This window comes from Lathyrus oleraceus, chromosome 6, assembly GCF_024323335.1.
Source record: "Lathyrus oleraceus cultivar Zhongwan6 chromosome 6, CAAS_Psat_ZW6_1.0, whole genome shotgun sequence".
Lineage (NCBI taxonomy): Eukaryota > Viridiplantae > Streptophyta > Magnoliopsida > Fabales > Fabaceae > Lathyrus > Lathyrus oleraceus.
This window is the reverse complement of record NC_066584.1, coordinates 290,138,144-290,165,633: the sequence shown is the minus strand read 5'-3', so window position 1 is coordinate 290,165,633 and position 27,490 is coordinate 290,138,144. Positions and strand designations below refer to the sequence as shown.

Below are 27,490 nucleotides of genomic sequence, written 5' to 3'. Positions count from 1 at the left end.
AATCTTTAATGAAACGTCGGTAGAAACCAGCGTGTCGTAAAAAGCTTCTTATTTCTCAAACGGTTTTAGGAGGTTGAAGGTTTTCTATGATTTCGATCTTAGCTTTGTCTACTTCAATTCCTCTGTCAGATACCACGTGACCTAATACAATTCCTTGTTGAACCATGAAATGGCATTTCTCCCAGTTTAAAACAAGGTTTACCTTTATGCATCTTTCGAGTACCATTTCAAGGTTAGATAGACATCCTTCAAAACTCTGCCCGCAAACAGAAAAATCGTCCATGAAGACTTCCATGATGTCGTCTATAAAATCGGCGAAGATTGCCATCATGCATCTTTAGAATGTTGCGGGAGCGTTACATAAGCCAAATGGCATTCGTCGGTAGGCGAATGTACCATAAGGGCATGTGAAGGTAGTCTTTTCTTGGTCGTCAGGATGGATTCGGATTTGAAAGAATCCTGAATAACCGTCAAGATAGTAGAAGTGAGAATGCTTAGCCAGTCGTTCAAGCATTTGGTCAATGAAGGGTAGAGGAAAATGATCTTTCCGAATGGCTTTGTTTAGTTTTCTACTTCCGGTCACAACTCTTTGTGCTATGGATTCGCCCTTCTCGTTCTTAACAACTGTAACACCTCCTTTCTTGGGTACTACATGAACGGGGCTAACCCATTGACTATCAGAGATCGGGTATATGATTCCAGCATCTAGAAGTTTCTTTACTTCATCCTTGACTACCGTACTTAGGATTGGGTTGATCCTTCTCTGGTGTTCTCTAGAGGTTTTACAATCTTCCTCCAGCATAATGCGATGCATACAGATAGAAGGACTTATTCCTTTTAGATCGGCGATGTTATATCCTAACGCTGTTGGATATTTTCTTAGGACATCTAGTAATTTCTCAGTTTCCATCTGTCCTAAGTCAGTGTTGACTATTACTGGTCTTTTCAGTTCAGTGTCTAGGAATTCGTATCTTAGGTTCTTTGGTAGTGCTTTTAATTCCAAGTTAGGTTTCTTTGGGCATGAAATGTGGTCGGGTGTAAGTGCTAAGCATTCGCTTAGACTTTCGTTTTGGTATGGTTCATGCCAATTATCGTCTTCAAAGATTGAAGGGATTTGGATTTTCATTATATCAGAATATGTGGTTTCTTGCATCTCCATCTCTCTCACGCACTCGTCTATGACATCAAGCAGATAACATGTGTCGTCTATAGCTGGTGCTTGTAAGAATTGGGTCAAGATGAATTCAACCTTTTCCTCTCCAACTTCGAATGTCAGCTTACCTCTCTTTACGTCTATTATGGCTCCGGAGGTAGCCAAGAATGGCCTTCCTAGAATGATAGGTGTACTAGCATCTTCTTTGATGTCCATGATTATGAAGTCTGTAGGAATGTAAAATTGTCCTACACATACTGGGACATTCTCTAGTATACCGACAGGATATTTGATTGAGCGGTCAGCTAATTGAACAGACATCTTGGTTGGTCTTAATTCTCCCATACCGAGCCTTCTACAAATGGTTAAGGGCATTACACTAATGTTGGATCCTAGATCGCATAGAGCTTTGTCTATGACGAATTTTCCAATGACACAGGGTATGGAGAAACTACCTGGGTCCTTTAGTTTAGGAGGCATGTTATTCTGGATTATGGCGCTACACTCGGCAGTAAGTGTAACTGTTTCGTCATCCTCAATCTTTTTCTTATTGGATAGGATTTCCTTAAGAAATTTGGCATAGAAGGGCATTTGTGTGATGGCTTCTGTAAAGGGTATCGTAATGTTTAGTTGCTTCAGAAGTTCAACAAATTTCCTAAATTGACTCGCAGTTTTAGAACTTTTGAGTCTTTGAGGATACGGAATGGGTGGTTTATAAGGAGGTGGAGGCACGTAAGGTTTTTCTTTCTCTTCGGCCGCTTGGGTACTATCTTCTGTTTCCTTTGGTTCATTCACCTTCTCAATTGAGGTTTTATCTGGTTTTTGGTACATGGCAGGGTTTTGGAGTCTTGGATCTACGGGTCGGTCTACTCCTTTTCCACTCCTCAGTATAACAGCATTTGCATGTCCTTTTGGATTAGGTTGCGGCTGTCCAGGAAATGTTCTAGCTGGAGCGGCTGTAGATGCTTGATGTTGAGCCACTTGTGAAATCTGTGTTTCAAGCATTTTATTGTGGGTGGCTAAGGCGTCTACTTTGTTCGCTAGTTGTTTAAGTTGCTCGCTAGTATATATGTTTTGGTTCAAGAAGTCTTTGTTTGTCTGAGCTTGGGTAGCTATGAAGCTTTCCATCATTAATTCGAGATTTGACTTCCTAGGCATGTTAGAAGCATTATTAGCTGGCTTTTGATATCCAGGAGGAACAACTGGTTCTTGGCCAAGTGCATACAGGGCATTGTTATTCTTATACGAGAAATTAGGATGGTTTTTCCAACCTGGGTTGTAGGTATTCGAATAGGGATTTCCTTGTGTGTAATTCACTTGATCGGTTGGGACTCCTGCTAATATTTGACATTCTTGTGCAGTGTGTCTAGGGTTTCCACATAACTCACAGTTTAGAGTTACAGCAGCCACGGTGGCTGCAGGTGGTATGGTCAAGTTATCTAATTTTTTAACAAGGGCATCTACCTTTGCATGAACATGGTCAAGGCTACTAATTTCGTACATTCCACCCTTAGTCTGGGACTTTTCCACTGGAGTTCGTTCACCTCCCCATTGGCAATGGTTTTGGGCCATGTTTTCAATGAGTTGATAGGCTTCGTTGTATGGCTTGTCCATAAGTGCACCGCCCGCGGCAACGTCTACTGTAAGTCTTGTGTTATACAGAAGCCCATTGTAAAATGTGTGAATGATCACCTAGTCTTCGAGACCGTGATGTGGACAAATCCTCATCATGTCTTTGTATCTCTCCCACGCTTCGTAGAGAGATTCCACATCTTTTTGCCTGAATCCGTTGATTTGAGCTCTCAGCATAGCAGTTTTGCTCGGCGGAAAATATCGGGATAAGAAAACGTCCTTCAGTTCTTCCCATGTTGTAACGGAGTTGGAGGGCAAGGATTGCAACCAAGCCCAAGCTCTGTCTCTTAGTGAGAAAGGAAAGAGGCGCAGTCTTATCGCATCTTGAGATACACCATTCGCCTTTACAGTATCTGCGTACTGCATAAACTTGGTCAGGTGTTCATTAGGATCATCCGTAGGATTTCCAGCAAATGGATGTTGTTGGACGGCTGATAATAGTGAGGGTTTCAGCTCAAAATCGTTTCGATTTATAGCGGGGGTAGCAATGCTGTTGTGAGGTTCTTGTTGGGACGGGGTAGCGTAGAATTTAAGAGGACGATTCTGTGGTCCTTCTTCAGCCATGTTTGGTTTTTCTTCTGGTTTAGGAGGAGAGAAGATATCGGGAATATCGTACTTTTGTTGATATTCGTGTATTAGGCGTCTTACGTATAAGAAACACTCTAATTCAGGAACTAGTGGTGCTAAGTTATCGCCTTGTGAGCGAGTACTTGGCATACAATCAGGGAAAGAAGGTAGAGAAGATTAGTTTTTATTTCTACCTTAGTCTATACCGTGCAACAAAAGAATCACACTATTCGACTAAAATAGGTCCCTGGAAACGGCGCCAAAAACTTGATGCTTGTCGTGACTATATATAAAATATAGTCTATCAGGTACTTGACTGCAAGTGCACAGTCCAGTTGCTTTAGTTTTAAAAGATATCGATCCCACAGGGACCTATGGTCAAACTAGTGTTACTAACGTCACTATGTTTAGCTAAGGGAGTTGATTAGTAGAAATTCGGGGGCAGAATTGTAAATCTAAGGAAAATTTAGTTTTTAAGAAAGAATTGATGGAAGGAATCAGTATGCAACGCATTAATTGTCAGAGATTCGATAAGTCACCGGTGAATAGTTTAAATGCCAAATATCTCTCAGTAGAAAATATTTATTTAAAAAGCTTTATCTCACACTCTCGTGATTGTTGATTCGGCCTATAACTTTAAGTCAAAATGTACGCTCTCGTTGTCCCATTTGAAGTTAAAATTACTTTTTGAAAATAAATAAGTTCTAATTGCTTTTAAAGTGCTCTCGCTGTTTTTAAACTCAATGCCTAATTTTTACTATCCAGCTCGAGCCTCACGCTCTCGCGATTGTTGGTTCTCACCTTAGTTAATTTCCCACTCTCGTGGCAAAACCGTATTAAATAGCTTTTCACGCTTGTAATAAAGTTAATTAAATTTAAATTAAAAACTTCAGCCTAAAAGATTGTTTGAGAAAGAGGGTTTTCACCGATTATTATTAAATCCCATCTAATTAAATTGCTACATACCGATACCGGTAATTTAGCCGGACATGTTAAACAAGGCAAACACAACACATAAACAGATCAACAGTGCGGCAAACATAATTATAATAATAATTGGGCAATAATAATAATAATTCAATAAAAACCTGGAGATTGAAGTAACAGAGTATAGCGAATCTCGAAGTACTTGAGCAGTCCTCCACAAGTCGGTAGACTTTGCTTCTTCAATACAAATTGCTTACTAAAATTAAATAAAGTGTAGTAGTTCCCCAGTGTAGGAAACTATTACTATGGCTAACTGGAAAACGGAAGGAAAAGGGAAAAACAGAATTCTAAAAAGAATGGCGAATAAACTAAGGCAACGAAAACAAGATTGCTGAAAAGAAAACGCTAAAAAGCTAGAAAGCTGTAAAAACTAAATTGCAGAGCGTAAGTGTAAATGTAGGCGTCCACAATTTTTCTCCCTTTGGTCCTTTATATAGTGCTCCTTTAGGTCTTGGTGGTTGAGATTTTTAAGGAAGACTTGGTTTGAATGAGGAATTTGTGGGAGTCAGGTTGTTGGAGGGAATCTACGCACGCTTGGGTGCCTGTGATTGACTGTTTCAAAGCGCATATTCTGGCCACGTGACGCTCGTCATGGGCTTGTGACAGTCGTCACAGTCTGGGTCGTGACGAGCGTCATGAATCTGTGACGGTCGTCACGTCCACAATTCTGCATATTCTGGTTTTCTGCTTTTTCCTGTGCTTTCTCATCTGTTTCTTCTTCTTTTTCTTCCTTTTCTTCATTTTGCTCATTAATGCTTGGAGATTTAAATACCTGCAAAAACAACTCAAATACTTGCGGAATAATCGGGATATTAATTAAAATGGTGTGATCTTTGAGTGTAAATCAAGACAATTATCTGATGTGTTTTCGCGTTATCAAACTCCCCTAAACTTGAATCCTTGCTTGTCCTCAAGCAAATACAATTTGAAAACAAAGTTAAACGCGAATACATTACCCATTCATACGTGGTTGTCAGGTGGATGGTTAGGATGGCCGATATTCGAGTAGAACACTAAAGATATCGTGACGACACGAGCTTTCAGCTTTAGCGTAGATCTCTCCTTTGCACAAGTCAGTTTGAATCATGCCATTATAGCTCAACCTAGTGTCTCTGTTTCTATTTCACCCGGTTTCATTCTAGCGCAATCACATTAAGCCCTTTGCCTCCGCACGCACTTAGTGAAGTAGCCGGTTAGTAACTTTGATCCGTTTCTGAGCACGGGGGTCTCGTACACTAGTGTGGTACCCCTTTATATATCCCCTTTTTGAAGGTTGTGGGGGATTGAACCGTAGTTCGCCCTACCGTGTCCAGTACCAGGTACCTCTGGACCAACCAACTGGGGTTTCTGTTCCTTCTTTTTGTATATCTTTGCAACCTTTTGTATGGTTCGTTTATCAATTTCTTGATAGCAACAGTATGAAGGAATTTCTTAATTTGTAGGCATCAAACACTTATATTCATCGGCTCTCCACGTAGTTTGCGCTTGAGACGGTGCTGACTGCTAGTATAAACTACTAGGGGTTAATCTAGAATGGAGACTTAAGGTGTCGGTATAATGGTTATTCAAACTGATCTCGTAGAAGTGAGGGATCTAGGGTGTCGGGACGATATCAATTTTGTCAGATCTTTCTCAGTTTTCCTAACAAAGCCTCCGCAAGACAACCTATGTACTCGTAGGGTATGCATTTAATCTTAAGGAAAAAATTTTGTTATGTCAAAATATGTAAAAATGATTGATAAGGACAAGCAAAAAAAATTTGTATTGGCTGAAAATACTAACAATAGAAACAAGTAGAGGAGTGATAAGGATTTCCTCCCACATTTAAGCAATGCATTATCCTTAATGCGACAGTATACAGAATTAAAAAGGAAAGAAACAAAAATCACTGTTCGTCGTTACGCGGCTGGCTTCTGCGCGCTCTGGCTCTCGCTCTTGTGCGCTTACCTCTTCCTCGCTGGGTAGGATCCAATCCCACGTGCTGAGTGTACTCCTGGATGGCATCTACGCGATAATTCAAGGCACTTATCTGGTCCGAAAGCTCCGCCATCCCCTGATCATGCCAGTTAGCATAATCGTGTTGATCCCGCTGTATTTGCTGGTTCGCTTGCATCATTTCCGTTTGGCGTTCTTCCATTCTTTGGTTGTGTCACAACATCTCGGCGTAGATGTTTTCCATGGAGGCGGGTCTTCGTTCGCTTCTCCGTAGTCCTCGGGAAGAAGTCTCTGCAGCATGCTCTTGTGGTGGTTGAGGCATGCCTCTGTCAAGCTCCTCCTCGACTCCATCTGCACCATTACCAAGATTTCCATCATTTGGCTCAAGGGCATCCAGATCAAAAATCCAATTTGCCATTTCTCTTGGATCTGTGCGGTTCCTGTTGGGCATGATGATGCTTCTAACTACCTTGTTTCTGACAACAGGATGATACTTCCCGTCATCTCTCGCTTTGATCAGGTGTGAAGCACGACAATAGTCGATGTCTAGGAATTCTGCCTCCAGGGCTGGTAAGTTGGCTAGCCTATCTCCCCGGTTCAAGCCTAATGCTATGAAGGTGATGATTCCCCCACAACAAAACGCCTGGCTTCCTCTCATGCAAGCAGCCTGGATGTTGCTAGTAGAAAAGGAGTAACATTGAACGCAATTTGGGCAAACAAACAGTGAAGAAGGAAAAGTTCCTTGGAGTTTACCTTATGGTTGCTAAAAAGCTAGAAAGCTGTAAAAACTAAATTGCAGAGCGTAAGTGGATATGTAGGCGTCCTCAATTTTTCTCCCTTTGGTCCTTTATATAGTGCTCATTTAGGTCTTGGTGGTTGAGATTTTTAAGGAAGACTTGGTTTGAATGAGGAATCCGTGGGAGTCAGGTTGTTGGAGGGAATTTAGGCACGTTTGGGTGGTTGTAATTGACTGTTTCAAAGCGCATATTCTGGCCGTGTGATGCTCGTCATGGGCCTGTGACGGTCGTCACACTCTGGGTCGTGACGAGCGTCACGAATCTGTGACGGTCGTCACATCAACAAATTCTGCATATTCTGGTTTTCTGCTTTTTCCTATGCTTTGTCATCTGTTTCTTCTTCTTTTTCTTCCTTTTCTTCATTTTGCTCATTAATGCTTGGATATTTAAATACCTGCAAAAACAACTCAAATACTTGCAGAATAATCGGGATATTAATTTAAATGGTGTGATCTTTGAGTGTAAATCAAGACAATTATTTGATGTGTTTTCGCGTTATCAGTTATCTGCGTACAAGAGTTTCAATTAAGCTCCGTATTTTTTATGGAGGTTAAGTTCTATAGTGTTTGGCTCATATAACATGCTAGACATCCCCTCTTCCTTCTTATTCATTTCATTTAGAGTGTTTACTCAGAATGCAAAATAGAACTCGTGAGTAAACTTGTCTTCCATCATTTTTCAAGCTTTCCCGCTACTTCTATTGCATTGCATTTAAGGATAGGACATCAATCAACTCCCGCTCCACTCCATTCAATTGAAAATCGTCGACTTATCAAACTCGATGAGTTTTTCATTTTGTTATTTTTGGTTTTTGATGCATGAGTTTAAAGTTAAACAAATTATAGGTTGTTTAAGGTATATTATGATGCATGATAGGTTGTTTAGTGAGGCATGCATGTAGATTTTTTGAAGTTTGAAGTTAGAGCATTTGGGCATGCTCTGTTTCTTTGTTTTTTGTTTCAAGAGGATTTGAAAGTTAACTTCCACATTTTATTGTTCTGCATTGCGGAAGTTAACTTCCAAATTTTGTTGTTTTGCATTATTTTTCTAAATTTTACATTTTTGTCCCTTGTATTTGGATGATCTAATCATGATATGATTTTCTAGTGTAATTAAATGTAAAATGTTTGAAAACTTAGAAAGATTGAGGCATGGTAGAGTGGCCCACCATGCTTTCGTTCAGAGGAAAATAGTTAGACCCTCTCGTATAATAATTGGTGCCACTTTATTTGATGATGAATCATTGTCTTTCTGGGTTCACGTGTCTCCCTAATCTTCCTCCTAGAGACATGAGTCCCCTAATGTTGCATCTGATTCCCCATAAGTCTTACTTGTTGTTGCCTTTCCTAATGTTTTTCCAAGAGACCCCTCAAATACATCACTGCTTTGTATGTACGTAGACCATATATCCAAGAACATGTGGTATGGAGAGGTAAAGTAAATAAGTATTTTTTTAAAAACATATGTGTTCTAAAATTTAAACATTCAAACGTTGACATATTTTTTTACAACACCAGAAGTCGTTGAAATGTATCAACCATGATGGGAAGATTGTGAAGTTGCCATAACCAGATGAAGTATGGTTTCAGGATGTCATGCAACTATCTAGACAAAAAGATTTATGAAGTAATATGTATACTTTTATTGATCATGGTTTATTGTCAGCCTTAATCGAGAGATGACACTCAAAGATTTCTTCATTCCATCTTCCGATCAATGAGATGTCCATCAAACTTGATGATGTGTCATCCTTCAAACATCTTCCAATAAGGGGTAGATTATTAAACTATTTCAGACTCGCTAGACCTGACACACTAGACATAATGATGCAATATTTGGGAGCTAACCCATGTGATGCCCACTAAGAGATAGATGACACAATAGTATGTAATGCCAGGTTTGAATTTTTGGAAAGATTGTAGCTATATCACATTGATGCAACAATTGCTGATGGTGATGATGCACATGTAGCACATCATATATTATGCGCATTAAGGTCATACCTCTTGTATTTGGTTGACACATCCATATTCGTGGAAAAAGTGCATAATATGTTGATGTCATTTACTTAAGATACTTCATTTCTTTGAAGAGGATCCATGAGTATAATTGGGGGCCTCTTGTTTGATTTACCTCTACTCTAAGTTAGGCGAAGCTTATTTATGAAATACCAGACACATGACAATAAGAAACACTCTATTTAAGATAATATATTTTCACCTTTAATATTACTAATATTTCATCTAAACCATTTCCAGGCATAAATCCTCTAGCACTTTTTACGTCTCTCCGGTTGAGCATATGTGGATGATTACACTAAGGCTTTTCCATGTGCTTGCTCTTTCATCTCGCTTAGAGAGAATCAGGTGATTGATCATTTTTTAGTTTATCTTGATTGTATTGCGAAAGATGATATAAATTTCACACTTTACAATAATCACCGTGAGACACACCCCTTTGCCAAGATATCCTTCTACTCTGGATGGCTTACTTATGGGTCATGAGTAATGTAGCTACATCTACCTGAGCGAGTCATGGGCCAATTCAAATATCTACAATGTATTCCTAGAACCCCCATTGTTGCTAATCCTCCCACAGTCCACCACAAATATGTTGGGGAGATATTTGCGGAGTAACATGATCATCTGGTCCTAGAGGATTTAAACAATGTGTCAGCTCCTCAACCATGGAGTACAACATTTAGCTGCATCCAATGGTTTTATAGAGTGTGACATTGTTACATGACATCAGATGCAAATGGGGAGCCACATATGCCATTTCATCAGGAGATATTAGAAGAGAAATAGTCTAAGGCGAACCATGTCGTCAATGTGTTATCGATCTGTTAGCGTATTATGGTTATTTGGAGAGCGAATATAGAGAGAGGATAGTTTCTGAACGACACTCCACTATAAGAAATAAGGTGTGTAGCTAGGGGATTTTTCTTGTGGTTAAACCTCTCACAAAATAATATGTTATTACTTGGGGTGAAACCCCTTTGCAATGTAGAAAACTAAAAAAACAAAATCATGACGGGTATCCCTTCGCAAAACTGCAAGAACAAAAGAAATCAAGTATACGAGGGGTGAACCCTCGCAAAACTTGAGGAGGAAAAATGGAAAGTTTGAAATTATGGTATGCTTTGAATATTCTTATTTATAAGGGGTAACCCCAAGCAAAATTTGATCATTGGGTCAACGAGGGGCACCCCATGCAAAGGGGCGTAATTTTTAAGGTCAACAGCTTTTCAAGCGAGGTAGTTGGATAAAGTAAATTTTTTGAAAGGAGTAGCCCCAAACAAAATTTGACAATTGAATCAGCAAGGGTTACCCCACAGAAAAGGACCATATCTTAAGAATATATGCTTTTCAGTTTTTGCTTTAAACATGGTATAGGTTATGCGAGGGGCAACCCTCAACAAAATATGTTGAAGTTACTAAGTTAAATTTTAGAAAAATAAATTAGTTGAAGTTACCATTTTAGTATAATATTTTATTTATTTGTCAATATTATTTAAAAAAATGAATGTGAAAAAATAACGGTAATTAGTTTTAAATTTTGTCTAAAAATCAAGTATATTATTCTACGTTTTTTGTTATGTGTTATTTTGTTATTAATTAGTACATAATGTTTTTATATGTTAGTTATTTGATATAATCGACCAATTTTTTAAAATGATTGATAAATCATACACCCTTTTTAAAATTTAAATGACAACATTGTTGTTCATTTGCAGTATGAAATAATATTACACTACAAGAAAAATGGTCTCTAGTGATGCGATATTGCCACGTGAAAACATGTCACTAAAAATGGACGTTGTGATGTGACATTCACGTCGTAAAGCACACTACAAGAAAAATGGTTCCCAACGATGTGTTTTTGCCACATACAAATCACATCGCAAAAAAGGAAAATTGCAAATTGAAATTCACGTGACTAATCAGGTTTACACATGTTACAATGTCTTTGCATTTGGGGAGAATTTTAAAATTTTCAAAAATTTGTTTGTGATGTGAAAATCATGTGGCTTAATAGCCAGTGTGTTTTAGCACTTAACATATCATTAACTTCTTCTTCTTCTTTTTACTTCCCTCCTCTCCTCTTTCTCCTATTTTCTCCTCTTCATTTTCATAAAACATTAACTTTTTCTTCTTCTTTTTAGTTCCCTTCTCTCCAAAAGAAAAATCACATCAACTTCTAGTGTTGGAATGGAGGAAACCGATGGTTCCTGTGGAATTTTTGGCGTTGGATTTGGCATGGTGAAAATATGTGGTTATTATGGAATCTTTGGAGAAGGATGTTAAGAGTCCCACATCGGACAATATATGGCCTGAACATGACTTTATAAGTGGGGACAACCCTCACTCTACCAACCGGTTTTGTAGGGATGAGTTAGGTTCAATCACACATTCCTTACATGGTATCAGAGCCTCGTTTAAGATCCGGTGGGCCACCTACTATGGTTTCCATTATCGGGCCACCCACCATTTATTTCCACGCTCCAGATGTCCAGTCCTGGGCGTGAGGGGGTGTGTTAAGAGTCCCACATCGGACAATATATGGCCTGAACATGACTTTATAAGTGGGGACAACCCTCACTCTACCAACCGGTTTTGTAGGGATGAGTTAGGTTCAATCACACATTCCTTACAAAGGAAGAATAACATATGGTGCTAGAGTAGCGAGAATCGATGGTTGTTGTGGAATCTATGATGTTGGGTTTGACAGGGTGAAAGGTGGTGATTCTTCTGGAAGTTCTAATAAGTTGAAATTGAAAATGAAAATGGTGAAGATGAAAATGTCTGGTGGTGAAGATTAAAATGAAAATGGATCTAATAAGTTGTGATGTGATTTTCAGGTGGAAAAGTTGCGATGTGATTTTCACATGGCAAAGTCGCGACGTGTTTTTCGCGTGGCAAATGATTTGAAACTTGCGTTCCTGCGGCGTGTTTGCTCACGTTGCTAATTTGAGTTTTGAACATGATATTTTGGTTTGTGGTGTGTTTTTCACGTGGAAAATTAGTTTTTTTTTGTATAGTTAGTACTATTTTATGGCTGCTCGATAGAATATTTCTAGGAAGACATGAACTTAAATCACATTTTAAGAAAGGAGTTATATGATTTATCACATCTGTGTTTGCTCAAGAATATTATCGAAGCAAATGAGGGGTAAGATGTCCGTGTTTAAAGTGTAGTTGTAGATATATAATTAGTGACCCAAATAAGGTGAAACATCAGTTAAAGAGAGTGGGGTTTAAGAAAAATTATTGGGTTGGACATCTAATGGAGAAGAACCGACACATAGTGGACCCAAGATAAATGCAAAGGCTTAAAGCAGCCAATACCATATGCAATACAAGGAACACTTTACTTTAATCGATGATATGGTTGGTGATGCATGTGGGGTGAATGCTACTTATGAGGAACTTCAAGGTTTTGATGTGGCATAACTCCCGAATGAGAAAGCACAAATTTTTTATCAGTTGTTGATTGAAATAAATACAACATTGTTTGAGGGGTCCTCTGACTCTAGACTATCATTGTGTGTGAGACATTTTTATTACTAGTCAAATTGAAATGTTCCTTATCAGTGTTTGGATTTCTTTGCGAAAATGATGTTGGATGCAACTCCTGTGAAAGAAAACACGTCTACAGGTTATTATGATGCAAAGAGGATGGTGTCAAATTTGAGGTTAGAAGTAAAAAAGATTGATTGTTGTATTAAAGGTTGCATGGTTTTTTATTACAACGAGATTGGTAAAAATGACGGAGAATTGTAGGAATGTAATTTTTGTAAGAGACTAAGGTATTTGGTTCGAAGTAAGGCCATTGAACTAAAGAAAAAATGAGTTGCAGTAAAATCCACTTTCTATCCGCCAATAATACCAATATTGCATATAATGTTTTCATCAATGCATAGTGTAAGTCAAATGACATGGCATCATACAAACAAAATTATTTCAAGTATTTTGAGACATCCATCTGATGGTGAAGCATGGAAACAGTTTGATTGAATACATCCTGATTTTTCCATAGAACCTAAAAATGTTAGACTTGGATTATCTCAGATGGTTTTATTCCGTATACACAAGCATACACAATTGCCTATTATTTTTGGCCACTCATTGTTACCCCTTGCAATCTTCATCCTGAGATGTGCATGACTTAAAACAATTGTATAATCGAAAATACTTGGAGTTGATACCCCAAACAAATGGAAAATTATTAAAATCCAAGGCTAGTAAAAATCTAACTTGCCTAGAAGCTAAAATAGTTTGTCGATGGTTAAATGAGTTGAGAATGCTTGATGGTTATTGTTTTAACTTATAAAGGTGTGTTGAGTCTAAAATAAGGAAGTTGCATGCAATGAAAAGTCACGATTATCGTGTTTTCATGGAACAATTGCTTCCGATTGTGTTCAGTTCACTACTCAACCATGTGCTTAATCCACTTACCGAAGTGAAAACTTTTTTTTAGAGATATTTGTGCATCACCTTTAAGAGTAGATGGCATGATAAAATTAGACCAAAATATTCCTGTCATTCTCTGTAAGTTGAAGCAAGTCTTTCTGCCAGGTTTCTTTGATTCTATGGAGCATCTTCCCGTACATCTTGCATATGAAGCTTTCCTTGGTGGAACTCTTCAATATAGATGGATGTATCCATTTGAAATATTCATAGGTGATTCAAAGTGATAAGTGAAAAATAATGCAAGAGATGAGGGATCAATATGTGCATCTTACATGCATTGAGAAACATCACATTTTTGTTCTCATTACTTTAATAACATGATGTTGACTCCAAGAATCATAAGGAATTAAGTTGAATTTAGTGAAATAAGTTAATTTACCTTATCGGTCTTTGGTCATCCCGACCATCCTTCTGGAAAGACGGGTGTGGATTGGCTAATTTAAATAGAACAATCTAATCACGTTCATGCATTGATTAACTGCATTAAAGTCAAACCATATATTGAGTAAGCATAAGGGATGTGTTGATTAACTGAATTAAAATAGTATTTTTCAGCTTCGTGTCGAGTACGTATGTTGTACAAAACATAAGGGATGTGATTCAAGAAAAATTAAAAATGTTGGAAGACATATGGGGCACTTACATGTGATGATAAGGATGATTGATTTAAGTTCTTTCAAGTACATAATTAACTAATTCATTTATGTAATAGTTATTTTAATTACTTTCATAATTATTGAAATACTCTCGATTATACTTTATTTAATATATATATTTTTGAATTCATACAACAATGCATGATAAATGCATATATTTTTGAATTCATACAACAATGCATGATAAATGTATTTGGGATATAATAGATCACTATCTGGTTAAACCTAATTTTCACTATAGATGTGTAACCTGCTTTGGAGTGCTAGACTTGATTGGATTTCCCGAGGACGAGGTTCCCATTGGATAGGTATGAAATCATTCCAAGAATTAATTTCCTATTGAGATTCTCATGAGTTGAAGGAAATATTTGAAATGGAAAAAAAATAGAGCATTTGAGGTTGCAACCACACATAAGAAAGTATCAGAGCTGCCGAAATTGCACAATGGATGATAAATTTAATTAGTTTTTAATTATGTTCTCATTTATTAGTTATATTAATTAAACATAATTAGTTTCTTAATTATGCTTTCATTTAATTAGTTTGATGATATGTGAAGAGTTCCACTTCATGATGAGCTCCATGAGATGACTCATAAAAAGAAGAATGGTGAGTTTGTTGATGAACGTTCTAGAAAAATTCAAGTAAATTTTTATTATATGTAATAATTTAATTAATTATTTTGTATAACTAATTTATTTAAATTCTTTTGTATAATTAATTTATTTAAATTTTGATCAATTTTAATTTATTTAATTTGTTATGTGTGTGTAGGAGGAGTATAAAAGACAACATGCACTACCTATTTAGGCATCCTGAAGTAGTAGTAACAACATGGCCATATCCTACTGATCCTATTGTGTCAACACAAACTTGGAATGGTAACGCTGGAGGGAAGAATAAAAATGGGAGAATGTACGGTGTTGGACCTCTTGCCACATATTTCAATCCATGAGATAGGTGTTTGAGCATGAGAATTGCTGATGAAGAAAGATCGTCTCGTCCATTAATTTTAACTGCTGATATGACATAAACTGTGAGACATTTAGCACAAAGTGAGGCAACACATAAAACACTCAGAAAGAACGAAATTGATGAAATGAGAAAAAAAGAACTAGAGTTGGAGGATGAAATGAAAAGCAAACAAATAGAGTTGGAGAATAAAATAAGGAGAGAACAATTAGAGTTGGGGGAAGCATTACGAGTTGCAAATGAGCGCACATAGAAAATTGAATAGTTTATGTATTCTCACATGAATCAAACTTCAAGTGGTGGATATGGAGGTTTTGTCAGAGATGGAATATTTGGAGGAGTTGGTGGGCAAAGATAACCAATGTAGAAGAGGAGAACAAGGAGGATGAATAATATGATTGACCCTATGATATTTGTTTTGAATTTTATATATGATATTCTCAATTTGCACTATTTATTTTAATTATTAAATATTTTTTTTACATTTTTATAATTTTATTTGAACTTTATTTTTTAAAAAATAAAAAATTTGAAATTTATTTATTATATTAATGTATATTTATAATACTTATATTATTATAAAAAAAGAAATAAAAAATTATTTTAATTTTTATAATAATATAATTATAATCATATTTTTTAATATAATATTTTAAATGTTGTTAAGGGTTATATGGTGGATTCCAGAATTTATCTGATGAATTTTGATATTGTAAAATTTAGTATTTTCATTATATGGTGGTTTCCAGAGTTTATCAGACAAATTTTGCTCTTGTAATCATGTGTTCTCATTCTGAGCTTAGTGTTTGCTAATCTTTAGTGTTTCTGATTGTGTCAATTAAAAAAATTGAGTATTTTTTATTGAGATTATAGATAACGTACTGAAAGGGTAAAATAATGTTATAGTATCATCTAATAGAAATTGATTAATCTAACATGTCATCAATTAAATTTTAAAATACAAATGTGATTTAACAAAATACACGTTGTTGATTGATTGAGAGTGTAAAATTCGATATATCTTTTTTGTTAATTTTTTTAAAATATTTTTGGATAACAAATTTCTAACTAAAAGAATAATGAGTATTTTATATAGAGTTTAATTGTTATGTATTAGTAATGTAAAATAATTTTATAACATTATTTAATAGAAATTTAGCACTTAAATATGTCAAATCTATAACTTATATACTATAGTTTAATTTGACAAAAGTATGATAGTGATTAACTGAAGGTGAAAGTGTAAATTATTAGTGAGTCTTTTATATATTATTATTAAGAATTAAACAAAAGGAAATCTATAGAGTACGAACTTTATTTTGTCATTTATGAGAGATATCCAACTCCAAGGTAAAATCTATATTCATAAAAATAAAAATAAAAGACCGTTGTAAGAAATTATTATTAGAAGACTAAAATATCATATTCTACTGGTGAAGTCTTTTATATATTATTATTATATAAATTATTATTATATATTATATATATTATTATTATTATTAAGTATTAAACAAAAGGAAATCAAGATCATATCATATCTATATCTATGAGAGATACACAACACTAGGTCAAATCTATATTCCTAAAAAAAATGACAGTTGTAAGAATTATGAGTGTTAAACAATTATTAAATAATAAAATCAAAATACTACATAAATAATAAAGAAAGAAAGAGATGCATTAAATTATCTGAATGTTTCAAAAATAGAATTCTGTTTTCATCTATAAAGTGTCGATTGATATATATGTGAGTATAGTTCACGTCAACCATCAAGAATCCTTCAAGAAAATAATCAAGAATCCACCAATGAAGAAAACAATCAGGAATTCTCCATCGGAATTGTTGCAAAGAAAAGTGGGTAATGGTGAAGTCAAGGCAAATCCATTGTTTGCGAGAGGAAAATGTATCAAGAAGAAAACGTTGATTTCCATTAGAGTGGTTGGGAGAAAAATAAGAAAATCAGAAGAAGAAGAAGATAAAAAGGTTAATGATTCTGAAGTGAAGAAGAGTGATGAGAAAAATTAGTTGATATTTATGTTGATGATCCAGAAGTGAAGAGAACTCTATCTAATTGGAGACTTGTGAAACAAGTTACTCAACACAAGGTTGAGAAGATCGAAAACATTAGAGAAGTTGTTCGACAGAACCTTGACAAGATTCAAAATACTGCTTGTTTCAATGATAACATTGATGCTATGAATGAATTTTACAAGCTTATTGGATATTCCAGCTGATGCATTTTCACATGTCTTTTCGCATCATTGTATGGGAATGGTTATTCTGCTTAGGGTTTCTCAAACTTTGTAATCTTTATGTCTAGCCTAGTATTATAATGTGCTTAGGGTTTCTCCATTATTAGTTTTATTCTGAGTCAAACTTTGTATTATATTGTGTTATAATCAAGTTTGTATTTTTCTAAAGAATCAAATTTTAATTAAAGTATTTGGTCTTTTTTAGTTTATTGATCTTTATATATTATTTTTATGATTGTTATTATTCAACTCATAAACCATCTGAATTTTCATTTATGGATAAGATGTTTGATCCAACCATTCAATTCTACTTCCAAGAGAAGATGACGAAGCTTAATACATAATCTTTTTCTTTTAAATTTGAAAAAAATGTTCATTTGGCCTCTATAAAATTGTTAAAAAGCTGAATCCTTAATACTTTTTACACACTTTAAAAAAATATCAAATGGCAATTTTTTTATTATTAGAAATTATTTTTTCAATAAAGCAAGAAAGAACCGATTATGATTCTTGTATATATTATGTTGGTCAAGTTATGTGTAGGCATTTCATTTTGGTTTTTTACTTTTGTTATAGGCCGGTCATATCGACTTCAGCCGACTATCATGAACGGTCCACATTCTTTTGAAAACTTTCTTATGTACACGAGAATTATTGTCCTGATGATTGTAAATGATCTCAACTGCATTTACATCCAACGACTTTCCGCAATTCGTTCCTAATAAATAGTGAGTTTATTATTTCCCCCTCTATACATAGAGAATGTGCCATATATGGAACATACAAACATTACAAAACCTGACCGGATGTATCGACGTGCTCTGATACCACTGATGTAACACCCTAAAACCTTAACTTATAATCTTACAAAATAATTCAATTATAAACATTTACTTTACAGTGTATGTCACAAAAACTCCATATTTAAACTGCTATGTAACACTTATTTAAAATGAAATATTTAATTCAAAACACCTGTTATCACATGCTAGCATTTACTTAGGCTTATCGCAATAAAATTAATCATTAAAAATAACTACTCAATCGAATAAGTTCAAATATAACTTTTATTTAAGTACAAACTCAAACAAGGCAATATGCCTTCAACATAAAAAAAACTCAAAAAATCAGGAGTTATAACCTTTAATCTCGCAACCATAACTCAGAATAAAAAAACATAACGTGTGTCCGCCTAGTGTTATAGATCAGAGCAACGATAATCTAAAATACATAAAACTAAAAAAGAAAAATAGCCTCAACGCCATCCTTCAGCTCTAAAGAAGCTACTCATCTACTTCCTTGTTTGTATCCCAAGAAGGAGCATAAAACGCCACAATAAAATAAATGGGTGAGAATACGCTAAAAATATGTAATGGTGCAAAAGAATGCAAGGGTAGCTTAAGACAAAATATCACTTTCATACATTTCAATTACATAAATCAATACAACAATTACTCAACAACACCCAAAAGAAATCATTTGCACAACCTTTATGTAATGCGATGCAATAATAACTCAACTCATGCATGTGGTACCAACTTAACAAAAGTTCTTCATACGAACCGACTGCTAACATCTGAACCCCAAGCCCCTCATATAAGCTTAGGACAAATCACTAGTCCCAACATATGCACTTGTGATTCGCCTCTTTTATAACAACGATAATATATTATTTATGTACAATATAATTCACAACTACAATGAATCAACAACAAATTTACAGTTCCATATCTAACTGTAAATAAAACAACATCAAGTAGTCCCTACAGCTAAACTACGCACCACAATCTCAATTAAATATTCATCACATAATTATCTCATCATCAACACAATTAATTCATCATTAGATTAATCAAATAATTCAACTAATCAACCAAAATTCATCAAAGCACACCAAACATCATCCAAAAATCGACCACACGAGAAAACAACACCAAAAATTCAATTTAGCGGGCCAAAATGCACTGACTGACACGATGACGGGTAGTCCCTCACCTGGGTGAGGCCCATCATCACCCTTTTCCCCCAACTGTCACCGTTGTGATTACCGGCAAGGTTCCAAGTTTACCTGGAGACCATGATGGTCTACCTGTCAGACCACTGATGCCTATCAGCGTCTTAAGGCACATGACCACCAGGTCGTCATGCAGATGACGTCCGTCATCTGGTTGTAGAAGTAAAATTTCATGTTCTACTATGGAGATCAATTTAAAACTTTGATTTTTCACCCAAAACCCCCAATAGATCAAAAACATCCGAGAAATAATAAGTGATCATCACAATATCATATGCCCGTCGATTAACACACATTTTCATCAATTAATTCATAATTTTTAACACTTCATTAATCATATTCATGTTAAACATAGGAACACAACTCATACCAATTTCATGAACACAAACATATAGTTTTCATGGTAAATCAATATGCAAATTTCGTGATTGATTACATCAATCGTATCATATTATCACAATAGTTTCATCCATATCCTCAAACATTCCACAGTGGAAGAAAATAGAGAAAAACCTAATGGAGAATAAGGACTTCTCCCTATCCATCATGCAATTGACACCATATTTAGAGTAATCCCCCCTTACCTTGGATTTTCAGCAACAACTCTAAGCTTTGGCTATGGTGATTTCTTTCCAAACCCTTGTTCTCCATTTGCTCTCACTTTGCCTCTTTTCTCCAAATAATACGTACTGACTAATCTTAGGTTTTCTAATATTTTTTTATTAAAACCCCAAATTTAATCTTTAATAATTGCATCTTGACCCCAACTTATTAGAATTCTCACCATTTACCTTGTTTTCCTCAAAAAATTTGTTTTCTACCTAAAACCTCTGTTTTCTATTTAATTTTAATTATTTAATTAAATAACTAAACAATTTTCTACAAATCCAAACATAGCATAAACATGACAAAACACAAAAGCACCAATCCAAGGCATATACAATTCATTTAAGTAAATAATTTTAAGCATAAATTCAATTAAATGAATAATTTAGAGAAAACGGGATGTTACACCATATCCTACTGATCATATGTTGTCAACACAAACTTGGAATGGTATAACTGTAGGAAAGAAGAAAATGGGAGTATGCATGGTGTTGTTCCTCTTACGAAAAATTTCAATCCATGGGATATGTGCTTGAGCATGAGAATTGTTGATGGAGTAGGATCATCTTGTCCACCAATTTTAACCGCTGTTATGGCATAAACTGTGATAAATTTAGCACAAAGTGAGGCAGCATACAAAATATTAGAAAGAGCGAAATTGATGAAATGAGGAAAAAAGAATTAGAGTTGGAGGATTAAGTAAAGAAACGATTAGAATTGGAGAATAAAATGAGGAGAAAAAAATTGGAGTTGGAGGAAGCATTGCAAGTTGCAAATGAGCGCGCACAGAAATTTGAATAACTTATGTATTCTCAAATGAATCAAATTTCCAGTGGAGTTTGTGGGCAAAGACAACATAATGTAGAAGAGGAGAACAAGGAGGATGATTCATATGATTGAATGTATGATATTTGTTTTGAATTTTATATATGATATTAAAAATTTGCACTATTTATTTTAATTATTAAATATTTTTTTATATTTTTATAATTTCATTTGAACTTTATTTTTACAAATTTTAAAATAAAAAATTTAGTTATTATATAAATGTATATTTATTATAATTATATGATTATAATTTTTTAAATAAATATTTATTTAGTTTTTATAATATATAATTATAATATTTTTTATATAGTATTTTAAAGGTTGTTAGGGGTTACCCCGACAGTATTTAAATTATCACGATACCTTGCTAGGGGGTTAACCCCTAGATAATGTCGTACTGGATTTCTAAGGGCTTAGCCCATAGTAAAATATGTCACATCACCCAGCCACTCCAACATGTTGCAACTCTGCGTCCTAGTGTGCTAGTCTACCAAGTCTATAGCTTTTGCAAGGGGTTAATCCCAAGCAAGCTTGTGAGGGGTTAAACCCCTAATAAAAAAGTTATCACACATTGTTTTTCAAGGTGATGCAATCCTCACATTATTGGGCGTTGTGATGGGTTCAACTCATGGAGAAATACAAATTTTCTTGTAGTGATCCTGGGAGAGCCACTATAGAAGCAATGGTAGTCGAGGAATGATATGTCTTGCAGTACATGAGGCAGAGGAGGAACCAGAGGGTCAGATATACCCGATAGTTGACTTTTTCTTTGTATTTTAATCATTTGTATTTTGGTTTGTGTTTTTTGAACAATGTATGGTTTGCATTTTGATTAAATATATGGTATTTTGATTGAATTACATAAGTGTATGGTTTTATTGAATTATATGTAGTATTTTGATTGTATTTTATGACCAATGTATGGTATGATTGAGTTATATAATGTTTATTAAAATATGTCAAATTTTAACAAAAATACTGCCTATGTGAGAAACTTACTGTCCCCGGGATTAATACGGAAGTTAGCTTCCGTATTATCCATTGATAGTGGGAAATAAACACACTATTATGAGTTCAAAATATGTCCAAGGGTTAGTTTGTAACTTAACCTATAGACTTACCCTTCCATCAATACATAGGTTAACTATTGTTTTATTTGTTGGAAAAATCGGGTTGACTTACTTAAGAAGTGTTTTGGTGTGTATATGGGGCATACAAATGTTAACTTCCTCATTATTCCAAGGTCATCTTCACCACTAAGGGTGGGAAGAGAAACCCCCTATTATTTTCATGAATGGCTTATTTAGCCAAACACATGCCACCTAATTACTCTCTCTACAAATGTGATGAATAAATCCACAAATGAAGCCCAAAAGATTTTGTTTGATTTTCTCAATCAGGGGCCCTAAATAATTTTTGTCTTTTTCATTTTTTGTCATTTCTCTCTCTCTCTTTCTCACCCTAGTTACCATTTCTTTGCAATTTTCCAGAAAATTAACCCATTTCGCATCCACGTTCCTTGCTAGCTCAAAAGATTTGATAATTGATCAACATTCTGTTGGAGTAGGGTTGTAGTATCATCTTTGTCTCAAGGTAGCTTCAACCACTTTTTTCAAACTGTTTTAAAGAAGTTTTATCAAAAGATGAAAGGTTTTAAAATACTTTGTGTGTGTGTGCATTGCCTTATTACCTAAAGACCTACTATTTATTTGTTTAAAATTAACCTATCAAAACCTAGATAAACCACTAAGCACAAGATCAATTGGGCTTTCGCACTTTCACATTTTCAAGTCTACAACTTCAAGATCACAATTGTACATTTTCAAATTCCTTTGTTTGATTCAACATTGTTTAACACTTTGATCTGGAACTTGATACATTTCACTGATGAGACTTTTGATTTATTCTTTCTTTCTTAGATGTCATCATCAACACCATTGAAAGTGTTTTCATCTTCAAAGCCACTTTACAAAATTACCTACACATCACATAAAACAACAATAAAGACGGTGGAATTCATCCTTAGGTTAATTTACCGGTTAAGTTATTTTGATTCATTTGTAATTTAATTTTATTGTATTAGAGTTACTAGCAAAAGCCATATAGTCACACTAGGTTAAAAAGAAAATATTCATGCATAAAATGGTAGTTTGACTAAAGTCAACATTTATTGAATTGAGTCAAGAATGATGATGAACTGATTCAAGCATTTTTTTTCAAAATTAATCGAGTCATGTAGTTGTATCAATTAAGTCATGTAAAATTTGTTTTCAGAAATTTGGTTTCGGAGAAAAATGACTTAGGTCATGCTTCTCTTTAAATCGAGTCAAGTAAATTTTTGTGAATCACATTTAATTCGGGAAATGTGATTTGATTCAAGGTTCGCCATGAATGATTCATGACTGTTTTGCAATTTTGTTTTAAGTTCTGGAAATGTAACTCAAGTTATGGAATTTTATGCATCAAGTCGCATGACTTGGCTCATGACTCTAGTCAAAGCTTAAAAATCTCATTAGTTTTGTTGCTTGATTCGATTCATTACAAAACAATATTTGAAGTGTCCAACAACCAAAAACAAGTGAAGAAAATATCCTCACAAAGAAAAGGAAAAAAAACACCCCACGATAATCAAAAATCAAAGGACCGAGAAAAGAACACTAAGGGTATCTCCAACACTAGTTTCTTCATTGATGATTCATCAAGACTTAATTTTTTCATTGTTGGAACATGCAGTTGTTTATCATTAGAAAACATTAAAAAATATTTGTGACCAAAAGGGGGAGTCGCTAGATGATTAATAATTTTTTTACTATTTCTGTTTAAAATAAAGAAATAAACTTAAGAAACACCATTAAAGAAAAAATTAATAAAATTACTTAAATCTTATGTGCCATTTCTAGTCCCACAAAAGAGTCAAGCAACACAAATTAGTCAGCAAATGGAGAGGCTCTAAGAAACCACTTAATATAAACACCATCACAAAAAATAGAAATTTTAATCTCTCGAAATGAACTATCAATGCATGTATAGAGCGAGATTCACCTACCACTTTAAAAATGTGCAGGAAGTAAGAGAATTTGTTGCAAAAAAAACCATTTAAATGACTTTTTCCAAAAGTTGTGTCTTTCTTAAACGTTGGGCAAAAATAAGGTGTATCTTGTAGTGAATTTTTTCTCTTATTCATTAAATTAAACATATTACTTTTAAAGTGTTGCTTGCAGAATTCAACTGAATTACTATAAAACATATTATTAATGATGTAGGAAGACTTTTTAAAACATTCAGATTTGTTTCAGGTCCAAAAATAATATTTTAATATTTTTTCTCAATTTTCTGTTTTATTTCTTTTTAGATTAAAAGTTCATTAGAGTTTATTTTCTATTTTATTTCTATTTTGGATTAAAAATATATTAGGATTTATTTTTCTGTACTTAAACACCTTTGGGTGTGGCCGTCAAGGTTATCTTTGGATATAATAAAATTCAGTATTTTCTTTATTTGATGGATTCCAAAGTTTATTAGATAGGTTTTGCACTTGTAATCATGTGTTCTCATTCTAGGTTTAGCACTTACTAATCCTTGGTGATTCCGAATGATCAGGTGGCATCAGAGCAACCATGGGAGATCAACAAGTAACCAAAGCAGATCTTGAGGGAACTATCGTGGCTTTTACCACGACTCTAACTTCTTTGACGGGACATATGCTGCTTTTAGAAAATCAAGTAAACAATGCCAATAAAAATGGGAATCAACAAAGATATTGGGGAGGAGAACATGTTAGGGTTCCGTGCGGTGGAGTCAATCATTATGATGTTATAGCTGAAAATTCGAGTTCTGAAGAAGAACCCTATGAGGAAGAGGCCCACTACTACAAAAAGTACTTTTAACGTTGAATGTTAAATTCATTTTATTTTGGTTGTAGTAGCGAGTTAACGAATGACGTCAAGAAAAGTTGTCACTTATCACCTCGGTGATTTAAAAACTGAGGGGTAACGTTATATGCACATGGGCTCGAACCCCAACAGTAGGACTTTTATTATTTTCAAAAATAGTGTATCTTATATCTCGGTTTATCTTGAAAACCAAAGGGTAAGATTATTATTTTTTTAAATTGTTACATTGTTTATCCAAAATATTACATTGTTTACACAGAATATTAAAATAAAAATCAAATTCCCTAGAGATATAGATAAAAATCAAATTCCCTAGGGATCTTGATAAAAATAAAATTCCCTGAAGATCTAGATTTTAGATCTTCGAATTATTAAATCTTAGGGAAAATCAAATGTTGGATGCAAGATTATTCTCTACAAATCTTGCATGCATTTGATTCTAAAGCAAAACAAAATAAGGGTTAGATAAATAAAATTAATATTCAAATATATTATTTTATGCTCAAATAAATATTAAAAAAAACAAACCTTAAACCCGAGTAATTTTTTACTCTTGCAATCCATCTTAGAGAAGTTTTCCAAACGTTTTTATGTTTCAAGCGCTTCATGTTCCATATAGGTTAGATTTTAAATATTCAACATGCTTTTATAGTGAATGACCCTTAGGTTTCACACGGATCACTAGTGGAAGATTCTTGAGCGTTGATAAACATTAAATGGACGACAAAGATTTGTTTAAGGGCATTGAATATAGAAAAAAAACGCTTACTATCCCCCCGGTCATGAAGAAAACTGAGGTGAATAAGATTTTTTTTAAATTACATTGTTTACACAAAATATTAAAAAGACATTGTAAGATCTGTTTTCCAATGAGAATTTTTATTTTCCATGCCCAGGTCCCATGCAAGATGCTAGAGATTTCCCAATGAGAATTTTTATTTTCTGCACTTGTAATCCATCCCAATGATCTGTAGTAGCAACTCATGATCAAATGGACAGTGGAGAATATCTCTACCAAAAGATATTCATCAAAACCCATCCAATAGATCTCTAAGATAAAATGATGTTTGATGAATATCTCTTTATAGTGGCTTCATATAAGTTAGTATTTGGGTAAAATCTGTTTAATGAGGGTTTTTATAGTAAAATAGGATTATTAAACACTTTCAGTTTTATTATAAAACCGAGGTGAATAATTTTTTTCTTTTTAGTTATATTGTTTACACAGAATATTAAATTACATTGTTTACAAAAAATCTTCGGTGATATCCAAGTTTTGTTGCATACCCTTTAAAACAATTTTTTTTTAAAACAAGAATGATTTTTTGCACTTGCAATTTATCAACTGAGTACTTTTCAAAGGTTGCGCTCCCTTCTTTAACTGAGGATTATTCCAAAAATGCAAAAACGACAACATCAACACCATTATGTGAGATATATTGCAAGTGAAGAAAAAATGTTTTGCTCAAGATAGAAGACCACTAAAGATTTTTTCTTTCTTGCAATCCATCCCAAAGAACGATGCTTGCGAGTTTGGGGCAACTTCATATTAGTAAGGATTAGGGTAAAATTTATTTAACGAGTGTTTTTATAGTAAAATCTTATTATTTTATATCTTGGTTAAATAGAAAACCGAAGGGTTAGAACATTTTGTTTACACTTATAAACAAATAAAATCATAAACTGCGATAACTGGGAATCAAAGCTTGTACTGAGTTGTTTTATCACCTCGGTGTTTTGAAAATTCGAGGGAATATATGGTTTTTTATTTTTTTTAAATAATAAAAAATAGCGTGCATTGACTTTATACATCAGTTTTCTATTGTTCGAGGTGAAAGCTTCGTCATGAAAAGTGTTATTTGTTGTAGTGAGGTAGTTAATAATGGGAATCCACATAACCATAATTATCGAGTGAATGTTGATATTCCGTTATTCTATGGAACCATGGGAGTGGAAGAAATATGGATTAGAAAATCGATATTGACAGGTTCTTCAACGTTATGGGCATCCATGAGATCAAGAAAGTTAAGATAGTGACAATCAGGATGAAGAGTAATGCTACTGTCTTGTTTGATAAACTTGTTGTTTAGTTGTAAAGGCCAAGGAAGGGGCCAGTGAGAACTTTGTGAAGAATGAAATAATTGATGTGGAAGCGGTATTTACTGGAGGATTATGGACAAACTCTTTATAAGATATATACAGAGTGAGTTCATGGAAAGAGTAATGTGATTGAATACACAGTTGAGTTCCTTCATTTTTCTGAGCGCAATGAATTAGAAGAATAAAAAAGCCAGAAAGTGGATAGATACATTAGTAATCTAAAGCGATCCGTGGAGAGAAGATGAGTTTAAAGACTGTATAGACCGTAACTTAGGCATGCAGTCTAGCTTTAAAGGCATAATTAATGGAGAAATCCCCTTTAAATTCACATATTTTAGGTATTCTCTCCATAATAACTTTGAATCAGCAGGAGATAAGAAAAAGAGTCACTACGCCAAATAAGGGAAAAGATGGCGCTTTTTTTGGCCTATAACAGCGCTTTAAAGCGCCCTCTAATCTGGCGCTGACATAGGTAAAGACAGCGCTTTTTTTCCTGGTGAAAGCGCTCTCTAAAGTGGCTCTTTAAGCCCTTTAAGGGCCACTTTAGAGGGCGCTTTTTAAAGAAAGCGCCCTCTAAAGTGGAAACTATTAAGGGTTTAGAGGGCGCTTTTACTGGAAAGCGCC

The 27,490-nt window shown here is 34.5% G+C and overlaps 1 non-coding gene across 1 annotated transcript; it reads left to right on the top strand.

The window, feature by feature from the left end:
* Window positions 1–2,855: 2,855 nt before the first annotated feature.
* Window positions 2,856–2,962, top strand: LOC127098831 (small nucleolar RNA R71). Its single transcript, XR_007793523.1, has one exon. It is a non-coding gene; the product is annotated as a small nucleolar RNA R71 (small nucleolar RNA).
* Window positions 2,963–27,490: the final 24,528 nt, after the last annotated feature.